We start from the raw sequence: 20,991 nt of genomic DNA on the forward strand, positions 1-20,991 counted from the left end.
TGAGAGGGGCTGCCCATATATTCTTGGGATGTGACCTTCCACTGGAACATCGTCAACCTTCACTCTTAAAGAAAACTAACTTTCCTTCTTCTAGCTCTTATCAAAGGCAGATAGTTCCTTAGCGAGGGGTGGTCCACACTGTGGTTTTGTTTGGCTTGAATTTGCACACATCATTTCGTGATGTCTCATTTTTTAATTAATTGTCCTGTTATGTCTGGAAAATGTTTTCTTGTAGTCATCTACTAGTTAAGGCTCTTCTAATATTTCCAATCCCTCTTCTAGAAATGTCCCTGAGCCTTGCGAGGGTAGGATGTGATAGATGTTCCAGTTAGGATTGAGTAAAAAAGGAAGGAGGAGGAGGAGAAAGAGGAGGAGGAGGGGGAGGAGGTGGAGGAGGGGGAGGAGGGGGAGGAGGGGGAGGAGGGGGAGGAGGGGGAGGAGGGGGAGGAGGAAGAGGAGGAGGAAGAGGAAGAAGAGGAGGAGGAAAAGGAGGAGGAGGAGGGGGGAGGAGGAAGAGGAGGAGGGGGAGGAGGAGGAGGAGGAAGAGGAGGGGGAGGGGGAGGAGGAGGAGGAGGAGGAAGAGGAGGAGGAGGAGGAAGAGGAGGAAGAGGAGGAAGAAAAGGAGGAAGAGGAGGAGGAAGAGGAAGAAAAGGAGGAAGAGGAGGGAGAGGAGGAGGAGGAGGAGGAGGAGGAGGCAGCCACAAAGTTGAGCAGGATTTGTAAAGACCTGGAGGAAGACAACGAATATGATAAAAATATATGGTATAAAATTCTCAAAGAACTAATAAAAAGGATAAAAATAGACATATAAAAATTAGACATACACAAGTACCTATTTATCCTGTACCTATCAAATAATGTATCTTCATGGTCATGAAACAATAAAACAGAATTCTGTGGAGAAAGCCCAAGAATAATGCAAAAATCAGCATTGAAGTATTTGCTGTTCCCTCACCAGCTGTCAGCCTGGAATCTCACTTTCCTTGTTCAGTAGAAATACACTCTGGAAGGACATTGAGAGACATGAGTAAAGTCATGTGTTGCATACACTGTTCATCTAATAAGCTGAGTAAATATAAAGAACTTTTATCTTTGCCATCTCCTCATCTCCAAGCTTCCTATGTCAGCTGTGGACACTTCTCTCTCTCTCTCTCTCTCTCTCTCTCTCTCTCTCTCTCTCTCTCTTTTATAAGAAAATTCTTGATATCAGTATAGATTTCATTACTTAAAAATTATACATGTATTTATTATATACTTATTTGTTCATTTTAAAAAATATATTTATCTCTAATCTTTTATTGCTGTCCAGTCATTATCTCCCTCCTGGTCCACCCTCCAACAATGACTCATCCCATTCCTCCTAACGTCTGCCTCCCTGAAGATGTCTCCATTTCACTCCCTACCCCACCACACTAGACCTCCCCACTTCCTCGTATCTCAAGTCTCTCCAGGTTTAGTTGTCTCTTCTCTCACTGAGGCCAGACCAGGCAGTCCTCAACTACATATGTGTTGGAGGCCTCAGACCAACAAGTATGCTGCCTGGTTGATGGCTCAGTGCCTGAGAGATCTCAGGGGTCTGGATTAGTTGAGACTGCTGGTCTTTCTCTGAGGTTTCCCTCTTCCTCAACTTCTTCCAGCCTTTCCCTAACTCAACCAGAGGGTTCCTCAACTTCAGTCCATTGGTTTGGTGTAAGTATCTGTATCTATCTCAGTCAGATATTTATTGAGCCTCTCAGAGGACAGCCATGCTAGGCTCCTGTCTATAAGCTTATCAGTAATAGTGTCAGGCCTTGGCGCCTCCCCCCTGAGCTGGATCCCAATTTGGGCCCGACATTGGACCTCCATTTCTTCAGTCTTTTCTCCATTTTTTGTTCCTGCAGTTTTCTTAGACAGGAACAATTCTGGGTCAGAGTTTTTGACTGTGGGATGGCAACCCCATCCCTCCACTTGATGCCATCATTCTACTGGAGGTTGACCCTATAAGTTCACTTTCCTCAGTGTTGGGTATTTCATCTAAGGTCCCTCCCTTTGAGTCCTGAGAGTCTCTCACTCCACAAATCTCTGGAACTTTCTAGAGGGTTCTCCCATTTCCCACCACATGAGGTTGCATATTTCCACTCATTCTGCTGGTCTTCAGGCCTTCACTCCTTTTTCCCCCAATATCTGATCACGTTCTCCTTTTCCCCTCTTCCACCCAATTCCTCCTTCCCTCTGCCCACAGTGATTGCTTTCTTCTCTCTCCCAACTGGGATTGAAGCATCCTCACATGAGACCTTCAGCTTGTTATTCTTCCTGAGTTCTGTGGATTATATCCTGGGAATTCTGTACTTCTTTAGCTAATATCCACTTAGTAGGGAGCACATATATTATTTTAAATATCAGACATCATTTTAGAACCAACTCTTTTTATTTTTTATTTTTTATTTTTTTGCAAAACGATCCCACAATTTAACCCAGGATGCAAATTGGTAACTCTCCCTCCTCAGCCTTCTAGGAGCTAAAACTATAACCATGAACCACCCTGCCCAGATATAAAACTGTTTCTTGATATACCACAAAACACAATATAAGTAATATTGCAAGATCTTTAAATTTATATAACATAAAATAAAATTAACATAATCTACTTTCATTTTGAAACATCAGCCTTCTTTAGTATCCTGTCAATAAAAAGACCTTAAGCCCATGCAAGATATGTGTGTTTGCATGTTTTATTTATTATTTGATAAATACATATAGAATATTTCTACCATACTCTTTCTTGTCCCCCAATGTGTTTTTTTCCTATTTAAAAAATGCCACTAAGTACACATGGAGTCTGATTTCAATGGACGATACATTTCTGTATCACAATTACTTTGCCACCGCATAAATAAGCATTAGATGCTATTTTTAGTGTGGACTCTGAGGAACCAAAGAAAAAAAATACATTGCATTGACCCTACTTTAAGAACATACATAATTTTGGTAAAAGACTTCACAGACATTAGAAACAGAATTCAAAACCCTCAGGAGGATGTTGGTGTGAGTAAAGTAAATGAACTGTAGATCAGAAAGCAACCTCCTACTGGAGTCTGGGATGATGACTTTAGGTTGGCAATACAACCTCAAAAGAAAATTAATAATTTCATCTTCATTTCTCAGCTGAGAAAATAGATTTGGTGGGTGTTTCTAAAGTCTGGGAAACACAAACGTGCTTTGTTTCCAAGTTAAAATGTCTTAGGTAATTTTTCTTAGTTAAATGGCAGCAGGGAGTGGAGAGTTAACTCAGTTGATAAAACTGCTTCCTGTACAAGCATGGCAGCCTGAGTTTGGGTCCTTGTAGAGCCACACACAGCAGCACATGTCTGTAGCATTAGCACTTGTATAGTATTGTGAAGTCAGAGGGAGAGACAGAAGCCCATAAAGTTCATGGGCCAGTCATCCCGGTGTGCACATAGCTGAACAACAGAACCTTTGTCTTAAGCAAGGTAAAGTCAGTCAAGGACTGGCACCTGAAGCCATCCTCCAACTTCCACAGTCAGGCTGTCGCATGGATATGCACACACTTGTAGACATAAACACACACATCATATACACACCCATAGGTGCATAAACAAAAGGAAACATCAACCACAGAAGTATATTCGGTCTCAAACAAAGGCATTTAGATAAATAATGCTCAATAATATTCAAGAGTGATAACTATCCTTTTCACCCCTTAATGTCATGAGCCTCGGTTTCTTTAACTGTAAAATGGAGATAAGGTCACCATGACAAATTAGTGTATCTATATTCACATAAACACATAATGCTCATTAATATGCCAAATAAAATAGCCTGCAAATGAAGACAGTTAACTGTGCGTGCGTGTGTGTGTGTGTGTGTGTGTGTGTGTGTGTGTGTGTGTGTAGATGCATATGCAAGTTCATGTGTGTATGGGTATATATGGGTATATATGAGACAATGTAAAAAGGTCAGCTGTCAAACTCAGACACCACTCCTCAGGCTCCATCCTCCATCCACCTTGTTGTTTGAGACAGGGTCTTTCATTAGCCTGACATCACCTCTTAGGCTGCTGACCGGCCTGCAGGGAACTACATGTCTGCCTCCCCAGAACTGGGATTATATATATGGGTTCTAGGGATCAAACTCAAGTCCTTCCATGTATGCAGCAAGCAACAAGTGCAATAGTATTAATCTTGCATACTCTTGCAATCTCTAAATACAGGTCGGCTCCCTCTTTCCATCTCCCAGGTTCTGCAAAGTATCTAAAATCTTCCTGGTTGAGGGCCAGCAGAGAAGTGCCTTTGTTTAATCATGCCTGTGACTCAATCTGCTATGGTCAGATATCTTCAATATGTGACCAAACTTCAGGAGAATATTTGTAGGATGTGTGAGAAGCTGGCATTTAGAGTCAGGAAGGAGAGCATTCCAAAGTGCAGAACATGGGTACCAGGGTCATGTCAAGGGGGACAGAATAGTTAGTAGCAAATAAATAAACTGTGGTAGTCCCTAGTAAGAGTGAGTAAAGAAATAACGAATAAAACTCCAACAGAAACAGGAGTCAGCCTGTGCTGGTGTCTCGTTGTGAGTAATGGAGGGAATAAGAAGACAAAGTGCGGGAGGCTTGGGGCAGAAGAACCAATTATAACCGCCAGGTGCCGGGAGCACAGTGAGAACGCCATCTGTCCCCATCCACAGTGAACGACAAAAGCCTCTGTGTACTTGATCTTTCGGTATTTGTATTTTTCATGTACAGTAAACATCCAAAGGGGGACACAAACAGTGTTTTATATAGAAAATTGTTGTGTTGTAGCAAAGGCTGATGATACGGCTTTTCTTATACCCTAATGATTTACACCTGGCGAGGCGCCATCGCTACCTGTAAGAGTAATTGAGAGGCTGGAAATTATCGCTCTGCCTTTTAAAACCATGTGCGTATAATAAGACCTAGCATCTGATGTATTCCTTACAGAAGCCATTACTGAGATTGTAATTTAAAGTAACAGGTGGACCACTTTACAGCAGATTGGAGCCGCTGGCTAACTGTTTCAAATCTCACTTCACCTCCATTACTCATTTTTACTCAGATACTAATTGGGCAGCATTTAAGAACTATTAAGTAAAAGGGATGGATCAAACATTGTGTTTCTTAGTTTCAGAACTCCGTTATAAAATATGTTAATAAGAATGAAATGTCAGTTCATTTGTACATCTACTTGGCACCCACTTCCTGACTTTCTTCCAAACCAAGTTCACTTCATTTGTCTTAGATTAATTTGTTTAATCCTGTCAAAGACTGCAGAAGGCAGCCAGCCTCTTATATTCTCTCCTTTGACAAATACACACATAGAACACAACACACACACACACACACACACACATGCATACACCAGATGCCAAGACAGAACATGCCATATATACACATGCATTCATATACAAAAGCATGCATGTATAAAGGCACTATAAGCATGCACATCATAGAGTCACTACAGATGCAGTACATACACACACATACACACACACACACACATACACACACCACATACATACACAGCATACATTCATCACTAACACACATACATATACATTCACACACACACAGAAATACACACTACAGACACACATACCATACACACTACATTAGACACATTAATTCACTGCAGATTCATATACATCATACCTACCATATACTCATACCTCATACAAACATACCCTATATACATGCTACATGCGCGCACACACACACACATAGAGGTTACACACACACGCACACACGTACTTGTTTGTAATTCCTACTGATAAGCTAGGCTTGAAACAGGCAAGTGTAATTCCCAGTTTTGAAAGCTGTGTAAATAATACACACACGGTCATGAACCAGTTTTGACGTTTAGGAGATGAGAGACCAGATTTAGAACAGAGCTGGTCTCTCTGCCTAGAGTTGGACATCAGAAAGGGGTGAGAATGACTTCCTAGCTTCCAGTGTATCTCATTGGATTTGGGGTGTGTCTCCAAGAACATTGGAACACTATTTCATAAGAAAAATAAAATCTTCTCTCTTGCACACGTATCAAGCTGGCCATTTAGGCTTCTTTTGATGCTTCTTCCGCTGTCCTCTTTGATCTCCAAATACGCAGAGACAAGTGGCATCTCCTCCCAGGTGTTTTTCCTAAGTAGCACAAGAGAGCCCAATGCTTTATCTTGATTAATCTCTTGTCATTGCTTATTCTGGTTTGTTTCCTTTTCCTTTTCAAATTAAGTTTAAATGTCAATGGAATTGGGGCACGGAGAGAGAGCTCAGCTGTTAAAAACCCTGGCTGTGCTTCTAGAAGACCTGAAGTGCAGTTCCCCTAACCTGTCACTGGCATCTCACAGAGACCTGTGATTCCAGTTCCAAGGGATTCACTGTCCTTCTTCTGTCCTCCCTAAAGATCATATTCTATCACACATATGCATAAATAAAAAAATTATAAGTTATAAAATCTTAACTGAGAGAAGAGAGAGAGACAAAGAGAGCCTAGTTATTGGCTTGGGCTTTAATCTTGGCCTTGGAAGGCAGTCACAGAATGATTATATCAATATATTTCCTACATTCACTCATATCTGACCAGTATGAATTGTTGCAGGAGACTTTCAAAATCAATTAGCACACCGTACTCAAAGGTAAAGGAAGGGATTGAATTCAGCTGCATATTGTGTCTGAATTTTCCACTTCCAAATATAGACAGATTCTAGATGAAACTCAGCATGCAAAGCTTCTGACTTCACAGATTAAAATCCTACCAGTGATTTAGAGTATAAATATTGATTCATTGTTGTATAAATACATGAATGATCCTGAAAGCTGTTAATGTTATTCACCCAAACACTAACAAGAACCTTTCAAGCAATGAAATAAATAGGGCTTCATATTGACAGCTAATATGGATATTTATATTTAATATGAGACTGTGCTCATATCAATGTTTCTCGGACTTTAATTTGTTCCCAGACTGGCAGGGGGAGAGGGGCATGATTCTTCTAAAAGCTCAGATTCTGTCTCAATGAACTGTCTCTTGGTCCTCAGATTCCTCTATGTCTTATAAGTTCTCAGGTAGAACCTATGGTGGAAATGCTAAATTTGATTGTGAAAATGCCTAGCCAATGTGAATTTACAAAAGTCCAGCATATAATCCTCTAGCCACAAAGCTGTTAAAAGACCCAATCTATTTTAGAGAACAGATAATAAATATTCTTGTGTCAAAATATATAACTTAAAACTTGACTAATAGGTTCATTATGAGTAAATATAAAAGAATTTTTAAAAAAATAGATTTGTTTTTGTACTCTAAGAGGACAGTTCTTTTATTCTTGGAGAAAAGGTCTCAGATTAGCAGCTAAACTGCTATGTAGCTGACGATGACCTTAAACTTCCAGTACTCCTGTTTCAACCTCCCAAGTGCTAGGATTTTAGTAGGTCTGTGCCACTGGCCTGGCTTAGGAATTCAGTCTTAATGGCGCCGTTACTTTCTTTGTAGACAGAAGAGTAGCTTCCAGGAATGTGCGCACCATACTCATCGCATCTTCCAGAGAGTGCACGAAATATATTTTACATTATGAAGCAATGAGAAATTGAGACTGAAGATGGGTTGAACACTTCAAAATTTCTGATTAAGAAATGAGAGTATTATACTGAATTTTCAGGATGACCTTGTAGCAGCAGGTTATTTCAACGATAGCAATGAGTCAGAGCGATAGCCTCTGATAGTACTCACCTGGCCATTGCTGCCTCTGAAGCTGATTGAGGAACCAAAACATAAGAAGTCTCCAATAGCAAGAAGAAAGAATCCTTCTTTACTGAAAAGATATGCCAGTGCCTTAACCTGAGCCAGTGATGCCCCATTTCAGGTTTGAAACTCTCAAGCTGTAAGAAAATAATTTCTGTGGCCTTAAGCCTCCAAATTTATGGTTATTTGTTACGGTTATGGTAGCTTTAGACAACCAATGACTGTCATGTGCTGAATACCTTTTAATTCACTGCCATGAGTCACATCCTCAAAATGTGCACTGACGATCTCTCACCATTTTCACATGTGCTCTTAGTGAAACAAGGGTGTGTCTTCTTAGCACAATATGGCTCCCACATGAGAATGATGATGTACAGCCTTTTAATATATATATATATATTTAATGATATATATATATCAACATTTACTCCAATGGATGTTGCATTATGATTAATCACAACATTTATTTTGGGGCCAGAATAATAATGATCAATGACTCATGTCTTTACCCTCAAGGATGCTAGGGTAAGTATGTGAGAATACCATGCTGTTTCCTTTCATTATATTTGTATCTTTAAGTGGATGTGGATTTGTATAAGGAAGATGAAGAAGTAACACAAGTCTTAAATAGAAATATAAGAATCCCTTTCTTCTACAGAAAAAAGAAACTCTCATCTCTTTGCAGTGATAGAACTACCTGTGGAAATGTTTAAGATGCTAACTGCTGACTGATTTAAAGGTTTCACAGTCACCAAACTTAAAGATCACTGAAGAAGCTCATGGAATGTTAGCATGGACTAAGTGAGACAAAGATCTATCATTAGTAAATAAAATTGAAAGTCAAGTGATAGACCCATTATTTTATTCAGGAGCCACATGAATGGCTTTAAGATGTCCACAAACACTGGTTCATATGAAAATCACTAAAGTCGTCCACTGCACCCATCTTCATGACTGTTTCTGTGGAGAGCACAGATGAAAGACATTGACCACAGGTTGCACATCCCTGTTTACCATGGCAAATTTTCCAATGACTCACCTTATTCTTTGGGCAATGATCTGAACTAATGAGAAATGGACACATCAATATCGCTCACCTTGGCACTCACTTTGGTTCATGACACCATATAGCTTCTGATGGACTCTATGTCATTAACAAGCTGTCTGGTTCATAGACAAAACGTCTGACACAGGTCCTATTGACTGGCCCAGCCATTTCTCCACTCTGAGACTGAGTGTCTGAGTTTGACCTCGTTCACTATCCTGCCTTTGTCTTCTCTTTGTTAATTCCATTATAGAGCCACTATTCTGTTCCAGACGCTTAGCCACTACTGTTCCAGAGAGAACTGCAATGCATGCATGTTGCTTGTCTTCTATTACGCCCTTCTTCTTGGGCACTACTCCGTTACAAAAGCAGTGTAGCATAGAATATAATACAATGGTTAACAATCCTTTAAAACAATAGACATGCTAATGTGCATGTGGGAAGGTCGGGGAGGCCTTGCCTTCTACAACTATGGGCAATTTAGGGATGCTGTGAGTGTGCAGGAGAGACTCGCCAGGGAAAAGCACATTAGCTAGTTACCAAATAATAATGGTCAGTGCTGAACCATACATACGAGTGACATTACATATATACAATGACAGTTAATGAAAAAGAAGCCATGATTTTGAAAAAGAGAATGACGTATATGGATATGTAAAGCTTAGAGGGAAGGAAAGGAAGGAGGAAGAGATATAATTAGTTATTTACAATACCAAATTTTAATTGTTTTAAATTTTTATTATACTAAGAAAAATCTCTTTGGGTTTGAAAAATAGCTTATCAGTTCCATACTGCTTTTACTGAGAATCTGTGTCTGTTTCCTCAACATCCACCCCTGGCAGCTCATAATAAACCCCCCGCCCCACAAACACACACACACACACACACACACACACACACACAGTTCCATATAGTTAAATGTAGAATAAATCTTTTAAAATGTTCCTAGCTTTCTTGGCAAAAAACACACTGTTTGTTAGTAAGACGCTAAAGGATCTACTGGTCCTTCAGCATACCCTCCTTTGCTGATAAAGGAGAAAAACGTACCCTCAGCTTATCCCATCATTTTAAATCTTATTGTGCTTACCACTGAAAAACAATCAAAGGGACAAAGATTCTAATCCTGGACCTGTAGAGAACATTTCTGTACATATTGTTAACATTCTCAGTGTAATTAATCCCAAAACAAGTAACAGAAACATCTTAACCTAGAGGTCTGTGGAACAAGATGGACTCTTGTCAATTTCCATCAGCATGAGTGTGTTTAGCTAATAATAATTATGATGAGACGTATGGCTCAATTATGCCATATGCCATTTCATTGGCCCCAGGAGTGCATTTATAAATACACAAAGATAAATTCAATTCATTTTCATGTTAATTAAGACCAAAGGTCATATGCCAGGCAGGTAGGAAAAAAGATAATGCCTAATGAAACATTTGCTTTTCTGTATTAAAGGCCATAGGGGAAAAACAACACTTTTCATAACCAAATGAATCCACTGTGGTGAGATTACTCACCACATACTTTGATTTGTACAACAAAAGTTTTTGATGAGACAGAATAATTTAGAATCACTTCTAAGAAAAATTTGACAATTGGTTTAAATTTAAGCACTTTCTTTTTTTTTTTTTCTTAGTTACCTGATAATTGTTCCAGCAGAATTAATTGTCAGGGATATTTAAGAAAAGATGAAAACAAATGAAAATGTCAAAGGAAACAGTTAAAGGCATATGTAAGAAAGTATAAATAAGTCAAGCATTCTCTGTAGCTTTGTTTAAGATTTAAAAACACATGTCAGAATCTATAGTTCAGATTATTTTACTGTTTTATCCAATCAGTGTTATTAGGCATCTAGTTCTTTTATTTATAAAAGACTAAAGAGTTTTTATCTTAATTTTAATAGAAGGTAACAAGGGCTTAGTATTGTCTGACAAGAATTAAAATTTATGGGACTTTTGCTTGGGCAGTAGATTTCTGAGTGCTGATTCACATCAGAGAATAGACTAGTTGGTCACGCATTCCAGCAGAGCAGACACCTTACCTGTTGTGTGGAAGTCTGGGTAGGCATGTGCTCAGAGGGGCGTCCAGCTCACTCTCTGCCACCTTCAGCTTCTGTAAATTAAAATTCGTGGCATATATTTTAGTTTACAGAATTATAAATATCTAATACCTTCTTGCTATCTTAGTCAGGAATCTTTTATATATTTATTGGCTTATACTGATCATTAAATCCACTTCTTTTCCTCAAGACCAACATGAAAAGTGCAAACCGCCATGCCTTTTTCCAACAAAAAGGGCATGCTCTAATTGAGTTCTATTAGCAACTATTTCACAGATCTTCTCTGCTTCTGGTTCACAACCTCATAGAGCTCTTCCAGGTTCCCTTCCCATGGCCCTAGACATATCCATGCCTGGTGGTATACTACTTGAGCAAAACAAACAGAATGAGGAATACTTGGAGTATCTTCTGCCCTGTGCCATAGTCACTTAAACTTCCACCGAATGTAGATAGCCAGTTTAACTTGTTGCCAGTGGTGGTGCTCAATGGTGTATGTGTTAGACATCTACTTTCTATTTGAGTAGTGGGTGGTGGTCTTGTTGCTGTATACCTTTCTCTTTCTTACCCAGGACAGTGCTGCTATTAGAGTTGAGGTTAGCATTATAGATAGGGCAACTTCTCTATCTTTATAATCCCCAGTAGCTGGCAGAGCAGACGACCCTGTCACATGCGTCCAAGTACTTCTTAACATCTCTCAAGAAAACAGAAAATAGAAAGAAATGTCTTCCTCTACTAACAGATAAATGGAGTCTGCAAGTTGACAGATTTTTATTTAATTAGTTTTATGTAAGGAAAATTAAAATGAAAAAAAAGTATACACCTACATCCTAATGCGTACACAATGTTTTAATCTTGAATTATGAGTTTTTCTTTTTTTTAAATTTTTCTTTTATTGGATAATTTTTTACTTACATTTCAAATGTTATTCCCTTTCCTGGTTTCCTGGTCATGAGCCTCCTATCTTATCCCCCTCCCCTTCTTCTGTAAGGGTGTTCCCTTCCCCATCCACCTCCTCCTTCCTGCCCTCCGCCCCCCACATTCCCCTATACTGGGAGGGAGTCCAACCAAACTAAGAGTTTTTCATTTCCTGCTTATGTTTTGGGGAAGTGTGAACACAGTCTTCATAAATGACTGTAATTTGAAAGAGCTAACAGTATAAGGAGATATGGAGATTTAGAATGGTGTCGTCTCTTATCCATCTCCCATTGGGTTTGAAATGGATTCTAATATGTCAAATAATGAAATATGTAATGTTGTCTGTCACTTATACTAGCTTTCAAAACATTCCAAGATGTAGACAATTGCCTTTACAGGTAATCTTAATTTCATAAATTAACCACTATGCAATTAATTTGATATATTGTTGGTCACAGATTATTCTAGCATTTTCGGTAGTTTTATGGTTCTAATTAATGATTTACTTAAATTTTTAAAAGTTCTTAAAGATAAGGTATCTATCAGCTTTCTAATTTGTAGAATTCTTAAATTTCATTTCATTGAAATGCTTATCCAAAAAAGGTCATGCTTGGTTATATGTTTATAGTTTATTTTACGCTAAGGGGGAGCATAATCTTCTATAAGCCTTGACATTTTCCCTGCACACCTGGAGGTAAGTATAATATTTTTAAATTCTCCGGCTGATCCATTGGAAGGCTCTATATGGGTTTGCTTATTTTGGCTTTTTTATTTCTTTTCTGGAGTAAGACAGACAGGGGGAAAAAGCTATTCTCCTGTGTCGCACCACCTCTGTGGAATTCGAAGTTCCATTTAGAAACATGAACAGGTAGCTTCTGTGTTATGGACTTACTGTGCATATTGGTGTGACAAAACCTAGCCTGGTAATTCAAAGAGTGATTACTTTATCCACAAATTAGACAAGTGGATACAATTTATTTTCCCAAAGACAAGATCAGTGCCCATTTACTATGCATGGTGGGGGCTGCTCTCACATCCACTGTCTGCTTTCCACAAATAGATTATTCTGCTTAAAGCTAAATGGTGGCTTCCCCTGAAACAAATGCCACACACAGTTATTCATTTTGTCTATGTGTGGAGGTCTCTTTGTTGGGCTGTGGTAGTTTCTGACCCACAAAGTCTTATACTGAAAATCTCCAGGACCTTGGGAATACATTGTAACATCTTCCCATTGGGAATACATTGTAACATCTTCCCATAAGTATGTAGTAGTATTGGGATGATTTACTAGTGTGTACTTTAATTTACATACACACTTTCTCATTGTTCAGTCTTTACAAAGTGCCCTTGGAACATTGTGTGGAAAATGAGAAACACTGTATAAAGGAATGAGCTGCTATATATGGTGAGAGCCAAGGAGTGGGGAAAAATCAGTTCCTGGGAGTAAGCTTCAAAATGTAGAAGGCTCCTTGAAAAGGAGAGTGTTTCTCATAGGCTCACATGTTTTGATACATGGATCCAGCTGAAAGAACTGTTTTGGTAAACAGGTGTGGCCTTGATGGAAAAAATTATGTCATTGGTGGCAGAAGATTGACGTTTTAAAGCCTCACGCCATACCCAGTGTACACTCTGCTTTGTATTTGCAATTTATGATGTGGGCTCACCATGGCATGCTCCAACCACCATGTCTGTTGCTTCCCCCAGATGAACTGTCATTCTTTGGAAGCAAAGGAACAGATAAACCCTTCCTTTCATACATTGTTTTGCCTGGTGTTTAATTGAGCAACCGAAACGTAACTATTACAAAGGCTGAGCGAAAGAAATGGCAAATAGTCTTTTGCTACATTTGGGAGATGGAAATTCTTGCCACCTTTACTGGTTATCATTGGTCCCAGATATCTAGGTCTTGCTTTCTGTCTTGTAGCTTCTGTCATATTTTTTTTTGAGGAGCACCAGAGGAAAGTTACACATTCATGGATTCTTCCAATTATAAAGTCCATTATCCACAACTTCAGCACTGTAAATGAACTAGCATTGCAGAGTTTATATTGATAAAATCAACAAACCAGTGTCTTTTTTAAAAAGTTAATATTAAGTAGACTTATTAATGTTTTAGTAAGCTCTGAATGATCAATGATATTATCAATTGTTCTATACTTAAGCATTTTTCTTTTCATTTGTCTTGTTTTTACTGAAAAAATTTTCAGATAATACATTGTAACCACATTTCTTCTTTCTCCAACTTCTTGTTAAAAAAAATTCAAGTTTGGTGTTATTGTTAAAACAGAAGCTAAGAAGAGTCAGTGATTTACATACTTTTGTGTGTACATTTCTATAGATATTTCAAAGTGAAGCCATATGAAAGTAGTTAACAAACTCATGGAGAAATTGTTTAAAGATTTAAGTCATAAGAAGCTTAAAATTCAGAGTTAAAAAAATTTATCTTTCTTTTCAGTTTTATACTTTTGTTGTGGGCTCTCTTCCAACTAGGCCCTTGCTTCCAGCATCGTTCCAAGAACTTCTTCCACCTTCCTTTTGTGTCTTGATAAATATTACCTATGTTCTGATGACAGATGCCACCCGGACCTGAACACTCCAACATCCAATTTTAGCATCTAAATAAATGTCTCTATAATGGGTCATGCTGTTCATGGGTCAAAGGAGATGCATTTCTGTCATATCTCTTTTCCAGATCTAGTTAGGTCATAGTTTTTCATGCCAGATCTAAAGAAATGTGACTCCCATAAGCTGTGATGAAATTTCTGACTTTGAAAATATAAATGACCTGAATCAATGCATAATCGGCATAGCAAACAGTACAAGGAGTGCCAGTACTTTTGAATTCGGTCAGATCGGAATCTCATTTAGAAACTCTTCAAATTGATTCAGTTAGTACCTATATTTTTTTAAAACTCAATTTTTCTTGTTCCAGGAGTATTTACTATATAGTTTAAGTATATATAAATATTCTCAGGTGTTTTCTCCGATCCATCTTAATAACTGATATATTCTTAGGAGATTATAATCCTCTGATTGCTATTGATCATGATCTGTAGCAGGAGATTCAAACTCAAGCAAACCCTTAGCAGTAGGCATGTAACAAGCAAGCCTGATGAGGCGGGCCATGGGAAAAATAAGGAGGCCTAGAGAGGTAGAGACGAGGTTACTCTAGCTGAGCCTGTTGTCTGATTTCTGCTCATAGTATGTTAGTCAAATTCCCACTCTGTGACCAAATAGTAGAAAACCCACTTAAAGTTAGAAACACCTTTCAGCACACAGTTGTAGAGGTGAGCCAGCTCCATTGCTTGGACCCTCTATAAAGCAGAGCATCCTAGCAGTGGAAACATGTGCCAAAGAAAGCTGGTTGCCTCTTGGAGCTAGGAGTAGAGTTGGGGAGAAGGGAGCAAGAAAAGAGATGATAGAGTAAGATACCTCCTTCAAAGGGGGTCTTCGGTGGCCCATTTCCTTCAAGTTGGCCCCACCTCTGTAAATTCATCAATGAAATGACACACTGTAAGGTTAGACTCCTGAATCTAATCACACATCTTAATAGTATCAGCATCTTCGGACCTTTAACACACGAGCTGTTGGAAACATTCTGGTTTTTTATTATTTTTTTAAATTTTTTGTGTGTGTATGTGTGTATATGTTACATATGTATATCTATGTGTGCTTATGTAGATGTGTGTGTTCTTGTATGGACACAGAGGTTCACAGTTCTTGGTATGTATCTTTCTCCTCACTCTTCATGTTGTTTGATGGGCTAGGATCTCTCACTGAACTTTTAGTTTGCTGAGTGGCTAGACTTTCTGGTCAACACACATTCAGGCTCACTACCATCACTAAAGTTCGAGATTGTTTTTCAGTAGACTATTTAGTGGCACGCAAATTGTAGAAAGTAATTCTGTCAAACTGAATAGGGCATCCATCCATCAATCATGTTTTTTACACATTTGTCATGTTGACATATTTCAGATGAGCATTTTAATTATGAATCATTTGATTTATTATTCAAGGCTGTTCCTCTTTTTTTAAAAAAAAATCATATTTAGCTTGGTCTATAGCAGCGAAGCAGCCCCATGAATGAGCAGCTACCCTGCCACAAAGGCTGAGCTGATTTTCTAATTTTCTTGTCAACCTGTGTTAATCTCTGCTATTTGAGCAAATCGTGTTCCGTAGATGAGGTTTCTTCAATCACATTAGTTGGAGGCATTTCATACACAGAATCTCATTCTTTCTCGGAAATCCTTTATGGAGTACTTTTTCAGGATACTCAGAAAGCAGTCAGATGAAAAAGACCAGGAAGTGATAGTTGGTTAAATGCAATAGTCTGTCTTGCTGTGGATTGTGAGCAGGACACACTTACTTCAGAAAAGCTGAGGATGCTGTTTGTGGAGAACAGCAACTGACTCTACCCTAGTGACTCTGAAACTGAGAAGCATGGGGTCCTCGGATCCTGAGCACAAATATAACTGGTATTCAACAAAGAAAATGTCATCTGATACATTGGAGTACCTGGCCTATTCCTCAATCAGTAGAAATTTGGGAAGGATTAGAAGGCATAGCCTTCTTGGATGAGGTGTGTCACTGGGGATAGATTTTGAGATTTCTGAAGAATCTCCCTGTTCTCCAGTCAGAGTCTCTCTCTCTCTCTCTCTCTCTCTCTCTCTCTCTCTCTCTCTCTCTCTCTCTCTTACATATCAAGATGAAAACTCTCAGTTATTCCTGCCCCTCTGCCTTTGCTTTGCCCTCATGGACTGTAACCCTCTGAAACCATAAAACAAAGTTAAATGTTCTCTTTTATATAAGCTGTATTTGTTATGGTGTTTTTATCACTGCAATCCATAAGTAAATGAGACAGACACCTTAAATGCCCTATGTAGTTGGATTTAGGGCATGAGGACAGAACACACTGCTTTCTAAAATGTGATATAAACAGAAGTACTTTGCTTAAAGCCTCTTTCATTGAAGATTTGAGCTCTTTTATACCCTGAGTATGAAATGTCCCACATAATTTCATGTGTTTGAACTCTTGTTCCTTGGGACTATATCAGAATTGTGCCCAATCATCTGCCCAACAGTGCTTCCTTTCCACGCATTCTGCTCGTGTTGGTCCTAGAGGTACTCTCTCATCAATACCTCACTTATATCCTAAACTTTGCTTTTGAGTGATGTCACAACTTTTCATCATCTGTATTTGGGAATATGCAGAAAGACTGTGAGAGAAGTCACAGAGAAGGAAGAAAACATCCTTTAGATGAGATTTATTGGAGACCAGGGAGGGTGGAATAAATGATAGTAGAGTCTGGGTGGTAAGTTGATAGGAATTAAGACCATCTCAGTTCACTTGAACAGCAGATCAATCATGAAGAGACCTTATCAATATTTAATTTTAGCCTCATTTCTGGTATGCGTGTTGTGGTCCCACTGTGGTTTCCTGTCCTCTGTTTCCTCCTCCAGGGTGTCTAGACACCACTGAACACCAAGCTGGAAGGATGAAGCTGAGTCCAAAATAGATGAGTTCTGCAGAATCCCGGGCTTGGGAAGAGGGTAAATAAATGTGTGTGGGAGGGAGAACTCCAAGGGTTTTAACAAAACAGCTCTCCTGGATGATCTTACCTTGTGTGCATCCTGAATAAAAGTGTGGGCTTGTATGCATACACTTTATTCAGGGTGGACAAGGACTATGTGTGAATCTTGAAGCGAGGGAAGAAGTTTTCAGGGTGAATGAATTCATTGCCTGGAGTTTAAAGTACTGTGACTGCCTTATTTGTAGGGAGAGGCATTCCAGGAATAACAGGTATTTGTTGAAAGGGTTTTTATCCTAAGTATAAGTTGAACTAGGTTTGCCAAAGGGTGTGAGATCTTTCTCAGGTACAGCATGTGGGGGATCAGGTTCCCTAGACAACATCAGAGAAAGAGAAGCTCCTCCATTTTGTGCTGAGATCAGAGGAGCTATCCAGACATGGTGATTTCCACTTTAATTAGCAGGGTTTCCCTACACAGTATTGTTTTGAAGGATTTTGTAGCCACCATTGTTGGGTCCTTTAAATTAGGACTAAGGCAAGTATTTAGTAATGTGGAGTCTCTGATTCTGGTAATAATCAGAGTATGACCAAGATATTGTTGTGCCAGAATAAAGTTATATGCTGCTTTTCATAAGTGATTCTGACAGGCTAGGAGCAATGCTGGAGACCACATATATCTAGATGTCCCTCTGTTTACAAAGGAAATAGGTGGCCAATGGGAAGATGTAGAGTGCTGAGGACCTTGGACTCTATCACGTTAATTACATGTACTGGGCTCTACTGATTACTTACTGAAATGCTATGTTTATTTTTGAATTGTTTGTTTATTTGAAGGTTATATTTATGTATTTATGAAGAAAATTTGGCATAATATAAACCTTTTTTAAATTATTGAAATCATCATCATCGTCCTTTTCCTCGTTCCTTTTGTGTGTGTGTGTGTGTGTGTGTGTGTGTGTGTGTCTGTGTGTGTCTGTGTGTGTGTCTGCATAGTGCATTGTTCGGTGTATTATCCAGTATTGTGCTCTATCTTCTTTATCTTTTTGATGAGTCAGGATCTCCAGCATGACCTGGAGATTGTCATTTCAGCTAACTGGCTAGCCAGCCATCTAGGGATCCTCTTCCACTGAAGTAAGGTATAGATGGATGCACTGTCCTGTTCGGATTTCATGTGGCTGCTGGGAATCTGAACACGGTTCCTCATGCTTTCCTGGACAGCACGTAACCCACTCAGCTATCTCTTCCACCTCCCTTTTTTTTTAACAGTGTCTTACTATGTAGCTGAGACCAGCCTTGACTGAACACTGACAGTAGTCCATTTTAGCACTTTCAAGCATCATCTCCCTGCCTCGTTCTCTCTAAGTGCTGGAGATTTATCTCTTGATCAGTCCTGTGAATTAATTGATAATTCCTCGTGTTTTCTAGGTCTGTGTATATTCTAAAATGGTGCTGTGTCATGGAGTCCATAACTCAAAAACAAAAAGTGGGTCTGATATTCCATGTGTGTATTACGAAGGACAGAAATCTGACCTCATCGAATCATAACCTGTAGATTCACTCTACTTTTCCACATTCTGACACTTCTGCCCTTCGTTGAGTTCCTATAGCATTCCTATATTCTCTAGCTTTCACTTATCCCTTATGCACAAAATAGCCTCATTCTTATTTAGCAAACTTATTAAAACTCACAGACAATGGAAAGCACCAAATCGTCCATTAGTCTACATGGCAAATAGTGTGCTAGTGGCCCTAAGCTTTTTTTTCCTAGCAAATACTAAACTGAACAAGTCTATATATAGCCTTTATCATTCCTCCCAAACATACCACTTCCCCAAAACATTGTTCCTTTAAACATTTATCAAAGATTTATGCCTTCTTGACAAATGTGCTTCTATTTCCCCTTTTTTCTTTTATTATTAGAACAGGACTGTGCAAATATCTTTATTTTGCTCTTTTGTGTGTTTGGGGACAGGGGAGGGGGAGTAGCCTGAACACCAGGTGAAAATTCTAGATATTTCATCTTTAAGATTAAGGAAATGAGAATGCTGGCACCCACTTAGGGGATAAAGTGAAGGCTTGGATAAGGATATTAATAGAGAACAGGAAACGTTTGAATTCTCTTATTTCCAGCATCCTTTGTTGTGCTCCAAACCCCAGGTGTGAGTCTTGCTCTGCTCCCCATCGGGAAACTGATTAGGAGTTATGCCAAGTGAGAGCGGGAGGCAGCAGGAGCTGCTTTTAGGATTTTCCTGTATAAAACCCTGTTTAGCACTAACCTATATATTTAAATATAAAAACAGAGAGAACTTTTAGAAAAATCAAAGCTTGAAGAAGGAAGAATCTATCTAGATAGTATCTTAGTTCTGATCCTTCTAGATGTTCTAATCTTTCACACCATGGAGATAATTTTTTAACACAAATAAATCATTGACCAGCTAATCTATTTGGCTTGTCTTTTATCTCCATAGTCCCTTTTCTTGCCTGAAATAACCTTATACTAGTTTTTAATACCTCTAAAGAGACTGTCAAAGACTCCTTCCTGCCTATCAATCAGATATTTTTTTATGGGTCAATCAATTAGCAAAGCATTTATTGACTTTCCACTCATGTGGAAATGCCATGCTGGGCTCTCTGACTTTGGGATATATAATAATGCCCTTCAAATTTTCTTAGAGAAGTAAATTAAATAAAAACATCACTATGCCACTTCACACACACACACACACACACACACACACACAGAGAGAGAGAGAGAGAGAGAGAGAGAGAGAGAGAGAGAGAGAGAGAGCTAAATTATGTGGAATGTGTTCATTTGTTGAAACCAGGCAATACATTCTTGCTGAGCTCCTGCTGAATGCTAGGTACTCTGACACCATGGAAATGTGAGGATTTAGAAAAGCACTCAGAGTTAGAATCCCCAGTGAATCTATCAGAAAGTCAGATAGAGGTAAACTATTAAAGCTAGAGTAGATTCAGTTGAATAATTAGAAAATCCAGTGTGTGGTGTGGTTTTCAGGCTAGAGAGAAGGGAAGAACACAGAGAAAAGAGAAAGAAACAGCTGAAAGAGGAAACATTGTTCAAACCACTGCTTTAACTGAAAGGGGCCATTTATTCTAGAAGGTGTGGGTGGTCCAAATAAGGTTGCAACTGACTAATAAATAAAGGAACTTACACCTAGCACACAAAAGATCAACGAGAAAATGAAAGGTGTGTAAAATAAGGCATTGTTGAAGATTCAAAAACAAGAGGCAAATTCAGTTAATCTGATAATTTCCTGGAGAACATGTTTATTTGATGAGATATGGCAAAAGAAGAGGAGGAGGAAGAGGAGAGGAAGGAGAAGAGGAGGAGGGTGGAGGAGGAGGGGGGGAGGAGGAGGAGGAGGAGGAGGGGGAGGAGGAGAATAGGAGTATGTTAACGATTTGGAGAGGATATTCACTCCTAGAGGTCATACTGTTTCCATGAGCCATAAACTTGATCATAGGTTCTATAACTTTGGATTCTGTCCTTGCCAACTCTTTCTCTGTCTGTTGATTCTATTTGCACAACTTAAAAACTGGTGCTGGCAGATAACAGAGAGTAGAGTGACTGTGATGGTTTCACAACGAAATCATTGCAGCTGGCTATTTATCAGGTCCTCTGTCACTGGCTAGTTATTGTCTGTACATCTTCCATTGGCATAATGTGGAAT

At 39.0% G+C, this 20,991-nt stretch overlaps 1 protein-coding gene across 6 annotated transcripts in view; it reads left to right on the forward strand.

The window, feature by feature from the left end:
* Nucleotides 1–20,991, forward strand: part of Nyap2 (neuronal tyrosine-phosphorylated phosphoinositide-3-kinase adaptor 2) — a 251,367-nt gene that overhangs the window by 45,873 nt on the left and 184,503 nt on the right. The gene's annotated exons all lie outside the window — the stretch shown is intronic.

The sequence above is a fragment of the Rattus norvegicus genome, chromosome 9 (assembly GCF_021556685.1).
Source record: "Rattus norvegicus strain SHRSP/BbbUtx chromosome 9, alternate assembly SHRSP_T2T, whole genome shotgun sequence".
NCBI classification, from domain to species: domain Eukaryota; kingdom Metazoa; phylum Chordata; class Mammalia; order Rodentia; family Muridae; genus Rattus; species Rattus norvegicus.